This window comes from Lathyrus oleraceus, chromosome 7 (genome assembly GCF_024323335.1).
Source record: "Lathyrus oleraceus cultivar Zhongwan6 chromosome 7, CAAS_Psat_ZW6_1.0, whole genome shotgun sequence".
NCBI classification, from domain to species: Eukaryota; Viridiplantae; Streptophyta; class Magnoliopsida; order Fabales; family Fabaceae; genus Lathyrus; species Lathyrus oleraceus.
Window position 1 is genome coordinate 229,476,212 of NC_066585.1, and position 17,413 is coordinate 229,493,624.

At 38.1% G+C, this 17,413-nt stretch overlaps 1 pseudogene; it reads right to left on the bottom strand.

Moving 5' to 3' along the window:
• Positions 1-4,562: 4,562 nt before the first annotated feature.
• On the bottom strand, positions 4,563-9,462 carry LOC127103093 (ABC transporter D family member 1-like; annotated as a pseudogene).
• Positions 9,463-17,413: the final 7,951 nt, after the last annotated feature.

The window sequence follows — 17,413 nt, forward strand, 5'->3', positions numbered from 1 at the left end:
GTTCTAGACATCATATATGGATTCCCATTATCTTCACTTATCATTTTGATCAGGAAATCATCAAGAGTTTAAAGCTTGTTTACCTTGGAAACCCTAATTCATTGGGTATCTTGTGTGACTTCCTCAGCAAGTTTCTTCAACATTTGATCAAATATTTCAAGGGATACTTCATATTAAATCATCTTATAAATATACGATCCTCCATAAGTCTAAAAGATTAAGAGAACTTTAAGTTTGCAAGTAGGTTCAAGGTGGTTGACCAGAGAAAGTCAATTGGTCAAAACTGGGGTTCCCTAGAACCTATATCCTACAATTGTTGTCATATGAAAATAATTCCAAGAGAAACGTTACTCTTTATGATATTACAAACAACTTTCATGTTGACATCAAGAGCTAGTTTTTTTATAGAAAGTCATTTTTTATGGTGAAAGATTATAGGTCTTTTGTCTGAACCCTAGTTAGGAGGTCAACTTCCAAGGACCATAACTTGCTAAACTTTTATGATATGAAGGCCATACAAGTTTCATGATCAAATTTAAGATGTCTTCACAAACTTTGATTCTTTGAGAAATGTCAAATTCAACTGGCAAGGGCATGTGCCATGAGGAAACATTATAGGTCATTTTGGGCTATTACCATTGAACAAGCAATTTTCCTCGACTTCTAAAATGCATAACTCCTTCATGCAAAATCCAAATAAGGTCAAATTTGTGACTAAATTTAATGAGATTGAAATAGCTACAACTTTGATGAAGTAACATTTTCCATTTGAAGCTCATAGAAAACGTTATTCAAGGTGGAAAAAGTGGATATTTGACTTGGTACTTAGAAAAATTTCAATTATCTTTGACTTCTCAAACTTCCACCTCAAAATTCATCATGATCCAAGCTTAAAATGTAAAAGTGTTCAACATGAAAGTTGTTCCCCTTGATTTCATCTTTTCCAAAAGTCCAAAATCACCTCATTTGTACAAGATTTGAATGACTTGTGCATGGTTACTCTTCATGGTTCCATTTGGATGAATCACATGATAATTTCTCAATTACAAATGCATGGCCTCATTTTAAACTTTCAGCTTCATTCATGATCATTTTTGGACCTGATTACATTATCTCATGGGCCTATCACACGCCCATGCAAGCATGCACTTCAATTTCTATTTTTGGCCAAAGTTTGGAAGTGTGTAAAAAGCAATGAACATGGCTATAAATACATGACATTGGTGACCAGAATGAGGATCCTCTTGCCCAAGCTTTGACCCCCTTCTTCCCCAAACCTCATTGAAAGGATCATCTTGAAGATTTCTTGAGAAATCGAGTTTCAATTCTCATTCTGTTTTGGAATTGAAACTCCAAGAGTCCAAGCTTTTTAATCATCAATATCATCTCCTGCAAGCTTCTAGAGTCAAGCCAAACCAAATTGGAAGTAAGATCAAGCTGATTTGAAGCTCTCTGAAGGTGATATTTCAGAAACTTCTCTTATTCGATTCTCCCTCATTTCTCATCCATTTTGATTGATTGTTGGTTTGCTGAATCCCTACCAATGTAGGCAAGAAGATTGAGTTGCTTTGAGGTCAAATCGAAGCAACTAAATTTATGATCCTTAAAATTCAAATCCCCATATATTTCAATATACTTGGAATTGGAGAAAATTGAGGCCAGATTTGAGCTCCTTGATTTTCATTTTGGTGAAGGTTTGTGGTGGACCAGTCCGGTGAGATCCACCAGAGAAGAAAACCGGAGCTAGGGCTTCGGTGGTGCATTGACACTCTCTCAACCTTTTGATACATTTGAAATATTCTAATCCCGACCCTTGCTTTTGATTACCATGTGTGTGGCGCAGTTGACTGAGGTGTTTGTGGAACGCGCCCGCTTGGCCATCAGATATGCCACCTCAATTAATGAGGGAGATCTGATGGCTCCTGATTTTCCATATTTTCTAATTTTTCATTTAATTGTGTTATTTTGTTTAATTCATAATAAATCCATTTTTAATCCAAAAAATATGGGACTTTCACCAAAAATCTTTAAATATTTTTTGGATTGATTTTGGTATTTTTCATGAATTAAATGTTTTTGTGCATATTTTTAATTGTTTAAAAAGACTTCTGACTTTTTTAAAAATCATGAATTTTTTCGTCTAAGGTCCTTTGACCTTGTTTGACCTAGGATAAATCCCTTGGCCATTTATTTGGTGTTTTGAAGGGATTTTAGGTTTTGACCAAATTAAAATGTATTTTAATTCATTTTTAATGTGATTTTTAATTGATTAAATGTTTAAAAATATCGTTGAGCCATTTTTATGGTCTTGTGATGTTTGAATTTCTGTTTGGGCCTTGATCATGATGGATTTGACTTTTGTTGGATCAAAACCATTAGATTTAGGGGATTGATGAAATGTACATTTCATCTTCCAAAATGAATGGATGGTTTTGATCTTCCTCTCATGATAAATTTGTGTTTCTATCTCCCCCCTGCCTCTTAATCTTCACCCTATTCTTTCCCATTCCCTCATTTGACCAATGAAATCTCTAATGTCTAAAGGCTAATTGATTCATCAATGATATTGTGTAAGATGAATCAATACAAGTATGATTGAGATATAGCCTTCCCATTCTCATTTAGTGTGTGGTATGTTTTAGGAGTTTAGTTCTTTGTAACAAATCTTTAACATTCATTAACACTTATATTTTTATTGCCTGACCTCATATAGTTGTGACTTCTACATAAGTCCAATTACGATTGCTTAACATAGAGCTAAATTTGACCCTCAAGGCATAACATTCTAGTAAATGAGATTGTAAGTATCATATTCTTCAGGGTATTGCATGAAGACTTGACATTTTTAACTTTCATGGGAGCTAGTGGTATACTTGTTGAATTATCCAAGTTGGAGCCTGTCGTACCTCAAAAAATGAATGCACAACCTAGCGAAGCGCAATCACACACTCGCAATGATGGACTGAACAGAGTCGCCACCGAACTTTATTTATTCCTAAAAGGAAAGAGGAAATATCGATAAAACCCAAGAAAGAACGACAATGATATTGGTCGTCGCAACCAAATCAGGGTTCGGGAGTCGATTACGCAAGGGGAAGGTATTAGCACCCCTCACGTCCGTTGTACTCAACGGGAACCGTTAGGTTAGTTGTGCGCATTAGTGTTAGTTTGAAATGTTAGGCTTTAAGTTATTAGGTGGGAAAGAAAGAAAGGATGAGAGGAGAATATTTTTGGATTTTTAACGAAGGACTAAGCCTAAGTTTTTTATTATTGGACCTGACAAGATTTACAAATCCTGCTCCTACGTATCTCAATAGAGAACTCAAGGCTTACGTAGTTCTGGGTATAAAAATATTTGTTTGTTGGTCGATTTTAGCAAAAGCTACTTTGTGTCAAATCGACGAAAACATTGTTGGACTACCAAAAACAGGTGGAGAAACATTGCCTTGCATTGTTTTGAAACAAAGTACCTTTTATTTGTGAAAAGGTTTAAGAGTCAATCGCACGGAACGAGAAAAGAAACTGATTGGTTTGATATGTTTTGAATAATTGCAAGAACTTGTATGAGCGAGATATCCATCTCGAATCCTAGTCTCGGGAGTGCGTGGTATCCACCACATTCCATTTACATCTTATTTGCAAAAGTGTGTAATAAGGATTAAGTGTTTTGAATTTGATTAAGAAAGGGTTTGAAGAAAACTGCATTGACAATTTTAAATGTTGGCGAGAGCTAAGATAGGCGAGGCATCCACCTCGAATCTTAATCTCAAGAGTGCATGGTATCCACCATGTTCCATTTCCATCTTTAAAAAAAACGTTAAATAGGAGTTAAGTATTTTGAGTTTTATTATGAAAATGGCTTGATGTTGGATCAAGCATTTGATGAGCGACTGAGAAAGATTTGAATGAGTGTTTGAGAGAAACAAAATAGATAAATTTGGATGATGGAGAGAACTAGGATAGACGAGACATCCATCTCGAACCCTAGTCTCAGGAGTGCATGGTATCCACCACGTTCCATTTCCATCTTTATTGAAAAGGTCTTAAATATGAATTAAGTTATTTTGAGTTTTATTATGAAAAATGGCTTGATGTTGGATCAAGCATTTGATGAAGGTTTGAAAGAAATGGAATGGATAGAAATGGGTTGATAGAAGTGGATGGACTTATTTATTGAGAAAAATACTCGACGTTGGATCGAGTTTTTATTTTTGATCTTTTGGAAGTGGTTGATTTTATTCTTGTGTTAGTAGCTAGCTAAATAGTCAAGCAAATAAAGAAATAAAGAATAGTAAAATTATTACACATCAGGGGAGTGGGGGTACATTTTGTCGAATGGGGACTCAAAGTAATGGAATAATTAAATCGGATCAATCAATGAATAAACAATGCATGAGTGTAGGTGCAAGGGAACTGTCTCATTGTAAGAAGGCCCAAGAGTAAGACATGTGAAGAAAATAAATAACACAACAAGTTATATTTACAAGGCACTCAAAAATTAAATTGAAAAAAAAACAACAACATTGGGACGTGCACGAATAAAAATTGAGGGACACACAAAACCTAAATAATGTGCTCAAAGCCGGTTTGCACATATTGACAACAATCGAAATGTCATATGTGATTAATCAAAACGCAGTGAAATACTATCAATATATCAATAAAAATAATCACATAACAACAACATGGGAACTGTTGAATCCATAAATCAAAATTGACGTCTAATAATAAAATAAATTAATGGCAAAAAAATAACAACAGAAGTTGAAAAAATAGAAAAAGGATTAATAATAAAATAGGACCTAAGCTAATCAAGGATCGAACTCAGGATCCTTCAATAAACCAAAGATGCTTATTAATATGTAGTGAATTAAGAAAGAAAAACAAAAATAGTGGAAATCTGAAATGCAACACAGGGTATCGAACCCGCAACCCCAAGGTTTGCCAAGCCGCACCCTAGCTAACTCTACCACCAGTCCACCGATGATGTAGATGGCATGAAAGAATAATAAAAGGCATTGGAAACGTATAAATGAAAGAAATCCAAAAATAGGTGCATCAGACCATCCAGTAGGAACAAAATGTTTCGTGGATATTGGAATAGCAGCAAAGTCCATAAAACAACATAATTGCCGATACGGCAACAAAATCATTAAACTCCCGAGACCAAGCTCCCAAACATATTTGGAATAAACTCCAACATCAAACGCAACTCATGCCCAACAGGTCCATCCAAAACCAGAGCTAAGCCGACGTTGAGAGCTCTCAACTCAAACCGATTCTCAACACACACAAAAACTTTTTGGATCTAAAAAAAACGAAAGCAAAACTCCGACACAACGTCGACATGGATCAATGAACAGGATTTCGACAAACAACAATCAAAAGTAAACAGTCAATCAAAGGCAAATGGAGCTTTCGACACCTTGAAGGTTATGAAAAAAACGAAAGAGAGAAGATTTTACCGAATATCTGTTCCTTTTCTTGTCCAACGACTTCTCCCGGCGGAGATGCGCTCCAGAACTAAGCTCGCCTTGGCAGATTTTCAATATGAACTCTGTGCGTGTTCTCTTCTCGCCAAAATGAAAAGGTTTCGTACTCTCTCTGTTCACTTTTTCGTTAGGGTTTTTTTCTCTATCTGATTTTTGTCTTATGAATAGTATCTGCCGCCCAATGAGGAGAAAGTTCTCCCTTTTATATTCATCCTGCTAGGGTTTGGAATTGGCCACTGAGATCAAAAGAGTATTGGAATTGGGAGTGCTTTCTTGCGTTGCTCTGTTGTCTACCCCATTTTGATGCTTGCTCTGAAAAGATAAGTTGTACCTTGTACTTTCCCTTGTAAAATATTTGCTTGGCTCTTGTTGCTGCGTATTTTCACTGCCGGTAAATGGTTATTCACTGCTAATTTGGCTTTACTATGGTAAATATGAAAAGAAAAAAATGCTTATTGTCATGTCTTATTTTCGCTCATTCTCTTTGAACCCTGTTGGTTTTCAGGTACTGTTGATGTAGCTGCATCTTTCAAACACAGAAAATCTCTTTCCATTCTTCTTCTGAAAGCCTGTTACCAAGGTCACCGGTGAGACGCACTAATCCAGCAACTCCAGTACTAGCTGGACCCTGAGTACTTATCGATGCACGGTCTCCTTTGTGTTCCATAGCGTAGAACAAGCTCAACAACCAGGTCACATTACGAGGTAGTTGCTTTGTGATGAAATCATCTAGTATACCAAACAACCATTTCTTTTTCAGCAGATATTGGGAGTGTGCCCGAAGGTTCTTGAATCTCGATTCCACCATAGATTTTTCTCGAGCACCGCCTCCAAAGAAAGCAACGGATTCAGCATGAGTACAGAGTCTCTCATGCATGAACCTAAAGATTCCTTCAAGTTGTTGTTCTTGGCTTATCAAATCACCAAAATAAGGAGTAATAGTTCTTAAAACTCCAAGGCCAAGTAACATGTAAACATAGAGTATGGCAACTCCCCTTTGACCAGTTAACATCTTCATTCTCCATGTGAACCACAAAATATCCACGGATGGTTTTACAAGTCCAGTTACCAGTCCAGACAAGTCTATGGTTAACTTCTCCAAGTCTTGAGTTATCCTCTGATCTGCGTCAACACTTTTTCTTGCCATGTGGAAGACCTTGTAGAACACATTGCTTCTCAAATAGTTCTGTAGTAGATGTTGTTTCAAACGTATTCGCCACCCAAGGGCCAGCCTTGCTGTCAAATGCCTTATAGAAGGTGCAATGAAAGAAGATACAAAACTTTGAAGTACACTTAGACCAATTAACCGAATAAAGGCAACTTTATCCCGCTCCAAAACAAACTTCACAACGGTTCCATTAAGAGATGCAATATGATCTGAGACCCATGTTCTTGAAACAACAAGAAGAGCAACAGCAAGCAATTGTGCACCTTGTTTATCAAATAAAGTAGGTACCAATACTTTGCACATGGAAGCTACTCTCAATGGAAATATCCTGGTATTATCATGAAGTTGTGGAACAATATATGGCAAAATTGTATGATTCTTAAAATGGGATGAACATATAACATCTGAAATATATGACTTTGTCTTTAAACTTGAGAATGTAGAGTCTGTTTTACTCATGGCAAATGCTCGTTGAACTGCTTTTGCATCATTCTTCCGATTTGTTTATGATGTCTTCATTGTATCAACCCCCATTTCGGTAGAAGAGTCCTCCCTTCACCATCTAAGGATAACACCACATCATGAAATGCAACCAACACTGGACGATGTGATATGGTAATGCATGATGTTCCCATGGTCCGAACTTTAGCACAAAACCGCTCTTCCATGTCAGTAGTGACAGCACTTGTGCACTCATCAAGAATAGAAAATTTAGGTTTGTGGTAGAAAAGTTTGGCCATGCCCAATATCTGTTGCTCACCCAACGAAAGTTCGTCGCCCCAATTTACCTCTTTTTCAGACGGGTAACGGTCCAACATGTATTCAAGGTCAACATTTTTCAAAAGCTCCACCATCCCATAATCTGTGAGATGTTCAACCTCTTGATTGGCAGTAAGAGGATAAATCAACTGATCACGAAGTGTTCCCACAGCAGTGTAAGGTATTTGAGGTACATAAAAAATCTCTTTATTAAGATCAGAGCCAATGCTAGGTTTCACAATATGTCCAGATATCAAAGGCCAAAGACCGCCTAAAACCCGGAAAAACGAACTCTTTCCACTTCCATTTGGACCTATAATCAAAAGATTAGATCCTGGTTCAACCTTGAGAGTCAAATCATCCACCAAGACATTACCAGTAGGGGTCACAACCTTGACATTAGAAAACTCAATGTCGTTAGCTTTGCTTATGCAATTTTTACTTCCTTTTCTTTGCAGGGATGATTTATCATCTACCAAGCTTATCTCCCTTGATATAGCCAGTAACTCACAAATGTGATCAGCATACCCGCTAAGACGATTGAGTCGTCTTGCACTGATAGAAAGAGTTCCTAGAGATTGAAATAAGGAAATTATGACACTGGTGTGATATCTTATATTACTTAACATCTCTACACGCCCTAAAGTTGAACTGTCGGGTCTTAGATGACCAGAAAAGAAAGGTTCAATAATCAAAATAACAGCAAAAGTTGCACCAAGGTATTTCAACAAAAAGTCCTGAATCATGCCAAACCACCAATGGTCATGTAGCACTCTACTCATGTGCCCAACCAAAGTCTTAAATTTTTGTTGAATATGAGCTTCTTATCTCTTCTCTCCACCATAAAATGCTATACTTTCTGAGTGAGTCCTTAATCGTGAGTGAAGTTGTCGGTACTCTCCCTCCAGTTGCTGTTCTCTGGACATAAGTTTCCCAAACAAAGGAGAGAAGTTTCTGATTGCAACTCCGACTCCAAGTACATAGGCCAATATCCAGAAGACATATTTTGGGCTAGCATACGAACAAAGATGCCAAGTATATAGAAGTACATCAGCCACTGCTGTTAGATCATCTTGGACAATTTCACTCAACTCTGAACAGAACTTTGGCAAATCACTAGCAATTCTTTGCTCTGGGTTTGCTATCCGACCATCGACGTGTGATATTTTGTAATATACCATGTTCTCAAAATAATGGGAATGAATAAGCTTTGTCAGTAATTTTCTGAAATGAAGACCCAAAGTCCCTATTATATACTTTGATGTAGAATGAATGGTTGACAAGAGGAAGCACAAAATAATATTTTCTGAAATTAATCGAAAAACAAATGGTGCACGCCGAAGAAAAGCAGCACGAAATAGGAAGCCTCCAGTAGGAACATCCTCAGGATTTTCTTGCACTTCAAGGTTTGTTGATCAACATAGTTGCTCTTGTCAGGAACAATAAGCCATGGATCTATTGGACAAGGTTCTTCTTTGGGCTGAGGAACATGATCACATGAACGAGGAACAACAACTCCCCCATTGGATGATATTGAAATTTATGATTTATGGAAGATCTTTGATGTGCCCGACCAGCTGACTTTGGGATATGCAAATCATTGCCATCATAATTTGCATTTTCTCTCATACTACCATCTCTTGGATGAGAAATATTAGATCCAAGGCCATCTTCTGATTTTTCCATTTTATTACGGTCATCCACATCATCTGCTGACTTTGAATCTCTACATACATCAATGTTAGGGAGCTTCTTGCTGCTTAGCTGGCTGAACCATGCAAGAACCGAATTAGATAATACGGCAATACCATTCATACCAGAATCCTCCCGACGAATTTGCATGTTATCAAGAGATTTCTCATGTTCCAACCCAGCAGATAAATTAGCATCAGAATTAGGCTCCCATGAAGCAAGTACCTGGCTCATCTCCTCATGCACAACTTTCTCGTGATGGTGCTTCAATGAGTTTTCATTTTCATGGGTTTTGAAAGTAGAACTACTATCAAATGGGTTATGGGGTTGAGTTTGTAACGTCCCAACCATCAGACTTATTGAATGGGCCGCCACTACCACTACATGATGATATGGTGGGTTGATGCGTCCAATAATCTGATAGGACCTTTTCAAATTTTTTCTAAACCTGAAGAGTTGGTAGTTTTTCCATGTATATGACCACCTTCAGAGAACTGTTTTTGCTGAGGACTGCAATCTAACCACCTGCCTCTTTCTACATATTGTGGAATTTCTTAAATATGAAAATGGAAAATTTTCCAATGTAATGAAGAAATATGAATGAAAATTTTGAATATGAAAATGTAGAATTTTGAATGTGAAATGGAGAATATAAATGCGAATGAAGAAATGTGCATGGAATTTCTTTGAATCATGAAGGAACGGAAAATGAATATGAATGACGACCAAAAACAAAACTTTTTGCACTTGACACATAATTTCTTTGAAAGAAAGTGAGAACTAGTAATGTGACAAAGCGAGATGAATAATCATTTCGATGAAACTGGAACGAAAGAGGAAACATGAGGTTCACTTGATTCCGACAAATGAAAGAGGTTTCAAATCTTGCATGGCTAAGGAGATTAATCATCTTATACCAAAATAAAGAAACAAAGCCCAAAAGACAAACATGGACTGGTCGTGGTAGCAAGTCCAACAACTAACGTTGGTGGGTAGCATCATGACCAGATGGAATGGTCATAAAAAAAAGAATGCAAACAAATGATCGATGGGAAAAATTTTCAGGGCCAAAATCAGGGTATGACAGTTGCCCCTATTTAAACATCCTCCACTAGAGGAATATGAAGCGGCACTTTTTCATTGGATCGCAGTGGGGGATTGTTAAATACCATGGAGACCTTGATTTTGAACCTGAAAATGAAAATTCTATGATATGATATGCATGGATGAAGGATTCTTTACTTTTGAATTTATCTGTTAGGGACACAGTGAATCCGTAACAGGAGATGCTACTAGACAAACCAATCTGTGGGGAATATTGATGGTCCATAGGGAGACATACAAATAGGGTAAAACCAACTCGCTGGGGATAACAATCTTGCTGGAGAGTCAGACACACAACAAGGAGTACTCAAAGTGAAAGTTGACAAATGACACTTGGAATACAAGAGGTTTCGACGGTAAATGCACACATGACTTACTAATAACCAAAATATTTTTTAGGAAAAAGTCCTACAACAGGTTTATACATGACCTGACAACACTGGAATAATCATAGAGAAAGTTTCTTCAAAAATAGGTTCAGACATGACCTGGTAATACTGGCATAAAGGCTCAACAGCAGGTTCATACATGACCTGACAATGCTGGGGAATATCAAGAAGTTCTGACAGCAGGTTCAAACATGACCTAACAACATTAGAAAAATCAAAGAGAGCATATCAACAAGTTCACACATGATCTAATGACAACTTGAACATTCTTGACAAATCTGGAGATTTCTTACAAGAAAATCATCCGATCAAACATTCTGGAAATTACTGTCAATGAAAGAGTCCAAATGACCACTTTCCAGGAAGTGCCAGTTATACTTGGACTTCAAGGGCGCTGGTGACGACCAGACTTAAAGATACCATTTACAAATGGATTTGACAGATGCTGGTGATGACCAGACTTTAAAAGGATACCAGTTACAACTGGATTTAACAGATGCTGGCGACAACTAGACTTTAAAAGGATACCAGTTACAACTGGATTTGACAGATGCTGGTGACGACCAGAATTTAAAAGGATACCTGTTACAACTGGATTTGACCAAAGACCCTGGTGACAACCAGACTTAACAAATGACGCCAGTAACAACTGGTCTTAACAGGTAATTCCCATAACAATTGGACTTGCAAATAAATGCTGGTGACAACCAGACTTATCATACCATTTACAAATGGATTTAAGACAGTGTCGGTTACAACCCTGATTGGGGATACCAATTACAATTGGATTTAAAATGAGGTGCTGGTGTCAACCAGATTTTAAAGAGGTACCAGTTACAACTGGATTTTAACATTTGAGTGCCAGTTACAACTGAACTTAATAGATGATGCCAATAACAATTGGACTTGCAGACAATTCTGGTGACAACCAGATTTATCGTACCATTTACAAATGGATTTTATCAAAGTGCCAGTTACAACTGTACTTGAGGTACCAATTACGATTGGATTTGAGACAAGATGCTGCTGGCAACCAGGCTTTAAAGAGATACCAATTACAACTGGATTTTAACATTCGAACACCAGTTACAACCGGACTTAACAGGTGGTGCCAATAACAATTGGACTTGACAGAAAATGCTGGTGATAACCAGATTTAAAGAGATACCAATTACAACTAGGTTTCAAAAGATGCTGGTGACAACCAGTCTTAACAAACGACACTAGTAACAACCGGTGTTAGAGGTCAAGGGATACAATCAACAACAAGACCTGAGATTATGCAAATGAGCGTGAAACACTTCGGGCTATGCATGATTTGGATTTTGCTTATATGCATGATGTATGAATGATCATGATATGCAAATGCTGACAATATGCAGACTGGAGATTCAAACGGCTTTATGTGTGATACTGAATCCTCAACACCAATCAAATCAACCAAGGGAGTGATGATAGAAATGCATCAAAGGAGGATCCATCAAGCTGAGCAGTTACAACTGGCCCAGGGAGAATGCTAAATCCGTGCTCTCTGGAGATATATGTTGATCATCCAAGGGAAGTCTTGCAACTTGAGACTTGTGGGGACAGACGAAAGATTTCCTTTTAATATTTCCACATGTCAAAGCAAAATTGTGTTTCTCAATATGTTGAAAAATTATTTTTGAGTTCAAAATTTCATTATTAACAAATAAATGACATTTTGCATAACAAAGAAAATCAGAGAAAAACAGCAAATGATAGAACTTGATAGGCAAACTTGTATTTATTCAAGAATGGTTGCACACAAATGGTGTAGCTCCATGGAATGTTACACATTTGAAAATGGCATTAGGAAAAGGTTTACATTGAATCACAATGACTACTATTATCCCTAATAACAATGACTCCACAAAACTTCGCTTCTGAAGGGAGTAACTGGATTGATCTTCCATCTTTAGCTCTTATGTGTTGATCAGTGACAAACTGATGCAGTCTATTCCTTTTGTCCCTAATTTTTTCCCGGATTGCCCTTTTGGGTTTTCAATCCACCGGGAAGCTCCTTTTTGCCTAAGCCGTCCTTTCAGGTTTTTAGCTTAGCGAGCTACCATTTTTTATTATCCCTAACTTTTGTCTGGACCGCCGTTTCGGGTTTTCAGTCCACCGGGATTTGTTAGGCATAGTATATTTTGACTGCGTCAGAGTTCACAGGGTGAATAAGCTCTTCTCCATCCATAGTTATGAGAAACAAATCACCTCCAGAGTATGCTTTCTTTACAATGTATGGGACTTTATAGGTTGGAGTCCACTTCCCACGTGAATCTTTGTGTATTGGAAAGATCTTCTTGAGAACGAGATCTCCTTCCTTGAACTCTCGAGGATGGACCTTTTTGTCAAACGCTTTCTTGATTCGTTGCTGGTACAATTGTCCATGGCACAAAGTGGTCATACGTTTCTCATCAATGAGGTTAAGTTGATCATAGTTGTTCTGGATCCATTCAGCTTCATCTAGCTTGGCCTCTATCAATATCCTCGTGGAAGGTATCTCTACTTCGACTGGGAGAACTGCGTCCATCCCATGCACTAAGGAGAATGGGGCTGCCCCTGTTGAAGTGCACACTGAGGTCTGGTATCCATGCAAAGCAAAGGGTAGCATCTCGTGCCAATCCTTATAAGTTTTCACCATCTTTTGCAGGATCTTCTTGATATTTTTATTGGCGGCTTCAACAACACAGTTCATCTTTGGACGATATGGAGAAGAATTATGGTGGTCAATCTTGAAACTCTCACATAATTCTATCATTGTCTTGTTGTTCAAGTTTGAACCGTTGTTGGTGATGATCTTGCTTGGGATTCCATAGCGACAGATAATCTCCTTCTTGATAAAGCGAGCAACCACATGTCTCGTCACATTGGTGTAGGAAGCAGCCTCTACCCCTTTAGTAAAGTAATCAATGGCAACCAGGATGAAGCGGTGACCATTGGAAGCCTTAGGCTCTATAGCACCAATCATGTCGATGCCCCACATTGAGAAAGGCCAAGGCGATGTTAAAACATTCAAAAGTGTTGGCGGTACATGCACTTTGTCCGTATAAATTTGACACTTATGACATTTTCTGGCATAGCTGAAACAATCGGCCTCCATGGTCAACCAATAATAGCCAGCTCTCAAAATCTTCTTGGCCATGGCATGTCCATTAGCATGAGTTCCAAAGGATCCCTCATGAATCTCCTTGATCAACATGTTTGCTTCGTGTCTATCCACGCATCTGAGCAGAATCATGTCATGGTTTCTCTGGTAAAGCACATCATTGCTCAAAAAGAATTTGGATGATAACCTCCTCAGCAGTTTCTTATCCAACAATGTAGCATCTTCTGGATACTCTTGACTTAAAAGATATCGCTTGATATCATGAAACCAAGGTTTACCAGCAGTTTCTTTTTCAATCAATTGACAGTAGGCAGACTCATATCTTCACTCAATTCAAATAAGTGGAGCTTCATTACGGAATCTGACTTGGTACATTGATGCTAATGTTGCGAAAGCGTCAGCCACTTGATTTTCTACTCTCGGGATGTGTTGGAAAGTGATATCGTCAAAGTATTCTATCATCTTCACAACATGAGTGCGATACGGGATTAACTTCGTATCACGAGTCTCCCATTCACCTTTGACCTGATAGATCACCAAGGCTGAATCTCCATACACCCCAAGGATCTTGATTCGGAGATCAATTGCGGCTTCAAGACCAAGGATACAAGCTTCATATTCTGCGACATTATTCGTACAATCAAAGCACAACCTTGTTGTGGAAGGGGTAAATCCACCATTTGGATTCATCAAAACAGCTCCCACACCATGACCACTGTAATTGGAGGAACCGTCGAACGCGAGTTTCCATCGAGATCCTGGTTTTGGTCCTTCATCTGGGCCTGGGATCTCACAATCCTTTATCACCATTATATCCTCATCGGGGAAATCAAACTTCAATGGCTGGTAGTCTTCAACTGGTTGGTGAGCAAGATACTCTGCTAAAACACTTCCCTTGATTGCTTTCTAGGTTACGTACTGGATGTCGTACTCTGACAAGAGCATCTGCCGACGGGAAAGTCTTCTAGTCAAGGCAGGTTTCTCAAAGATATACTTTATTGGATCCATTTTTGAGATCAACAAAGTAGTATGGCAAATCATGTACTGCCTCAAACGACGAGCGACCCATGCTAGCGTGATCGGAAAAATAGCAAGTGTACTATTTTGCCTTTTATAGTAATAATGGGGAAATTCCCCGAATGTCGATCTCAAGGACTTCACGTTAGTATTGAGTTTAAAATATCATTAAATTAAACAAAAAGTATTAATTTGGGTTTTTTGAGTGTAAAAAGAAAACAATAAAGATATGAAAATAAGGGTTTATAGAGAAAAAGGAACAATGCCAGGGAAGGTGTATGATTTATCCCTGTAATGACTCTGAGTTACTATTGCATCAACAAATATCAATTACTACCAGTTCTCAAGGGTATTTTCTCCCAAGTCCTTGGTGAGAAAACCTTTAATCAATCTACCTTAATTCCTATGTCCATAGCCAATTAGGGTGAAGTTAAGCTGTATAATATCAAGAATGCTCTGGTTCATACAGGGTATCCCTTGTCCTAGGTGATATCTACTGCAGAGTAACCTGATGAAAACCTTATCACTGGCGGTCCAGCCTAAGTGATAACCATAGAACAATCTCAATTGGTCCGAAAGAGAAAGCATTAAACACATCAAAAGGTTACCGTAAACAAAATATTATAAATGCAAATGTAAACTCAAATTCATTATAATTCTAAATTAGGGACACCCCCATAGCATTGGGGGGTTTAGCTACTCATATTATTTAAAACCAATTCAAGATAAAAATTACACATTACAAGTAATTGGATGACTTTGATCTTCAATCGCTCTCGCTCATGAATCTCTTCAGCTCTCCAAATGCCTTGATCTCTGTAATACTTGATTGCTTCACAATACTGTGGTTTGCTGTATTCCAAGATGATTTTTCCTTTGGCAGAAGACCTCCTTATATAGTGAAAATCCCTTGGCAGAAGGTGGAAATCTCCAAAACGTCCATGCAGCTCAAGCCCGGTGAAAAAGCTTAAAAATTGGAAAATCCACGTTTTGGGCTGACACGGCCGTGTCAGGCTGACACGGGTGGCCGTGTCAGGTTGACACGGGTGGCCGTGTCAGGCCACTGTTTTGGGCATTTCTTGTGCTTTCTTGACCTTCCTCCTGACACGGCCCGTGTCAGGTAACACGGGTGGCCGTGTCAGGCTTCCTGAACTGGAAAATCTTATTATTTTGAACACCGAAACTCTCCACTTTCTTGCATTGAGTCCATTGGATCTTCTCTATGGACCTGGAGGGCATATAAACATGACAACCGAAGCGTAAAATCACGAAAACACAAAATAACACTAATAATTAATAAAATTGCTTAAATATCTTACGGGAATGAAAATTAACTATAAAGGTACCATAATGCGTACACAGTGTCTCAAAATCCTTGGTTTCTTGTCGGATAAGCAACGAAAATATAGTGAAAATGGTGACCGATCACAACCCCAAACTTAGCTCATTGCTTGTCCTTAAGTAATGTCCTATGCGACAAAGTGTCACTTCCCAAAATTTGTATTCTTACCATGATACTGCTGAGATCTTTCGCCCAAACCTTCACTTTCCCTTTTATAGTTCCTGCTTTTCCTAATGAGTTTTCAGCCGCACTTCCACATCGAGGTACCGCTTCACCTGTCAGCTTATATCACACTCTCACCAAGTCTCTCGGGGTTTAAGTATTTTCACACTCAATTCAGAATATGCAATATCAACTCATAAGTTTGAATAGTTTCTCCTTTCATATCAACTACACATAACACACACTTTTTGAGGTCTTTCGGGTTGTAATGGGGCCTGGGTTATGGTGTGGATAATCCAAACAAAATGGGAAACAAGTGGTTTTTGGTTCGGAGTCAATGTTATTATTATTTTTTAGCTCGGGTTTTTCTTTATTATTCTTGTTTTTCAACCGTGTGCCTTTCTTTGGCCAGTGCTTCTTTTGAACCCTCGAGTTTATTTTCTTTTCTCTTCTTTTTTTTCTCTCGATGATTCTCTTATTATTGTTTTTTTTCCGTACTCACCTTGGCTTTTGAAACTTATGGGGTTTTACCCCAAACTTAGAATTTCAACACAGCTTAAAAATATCAACTTGACTCCGAACAGGGTAAGGAAGTGTTTTGGCCGCGGGGTACATTTACGGGGTTAAACAAACAATGGATACAGGCTCAAATAGGGTTACCAAAGGATAACATTAACGGGATGGCTAGAAAGGCTCAGGGGTATAATCAAACAACATGCCTCAGTGTGTGTATACATGTAGTGAAACTCCCAGAGAACTTACGCAAAGTCAGAGTGATAAAGACATACCTGAATATCGCTCATGATGACAAATGTGTTTGGCTTTTTATGCACTCACCATGTTAGGTAAAGCTTGACAGCATCCACAATACTTCGAGTATGGTGCGACTTCTTACTTAACTCGGAATGCACAAGGACCCTATGTTAGTTGAGCTTTAGAAATTGTGTCTGATCTTTTCTTCAGCATATCGACTTTCTGGGAAGATCCTTCACAACAAGCAATAGTAAGTGGAGTGATCATTTCATCCACTACCACTATTGATCATTACCTCATCCAACTATAATACCCAGAACCTGAAATACATGTAGCACATGATACCTGATAGTAAAAATAAACCAAATGTGAAATGGTAAACATTAAAAATTGGGAAATAATCAA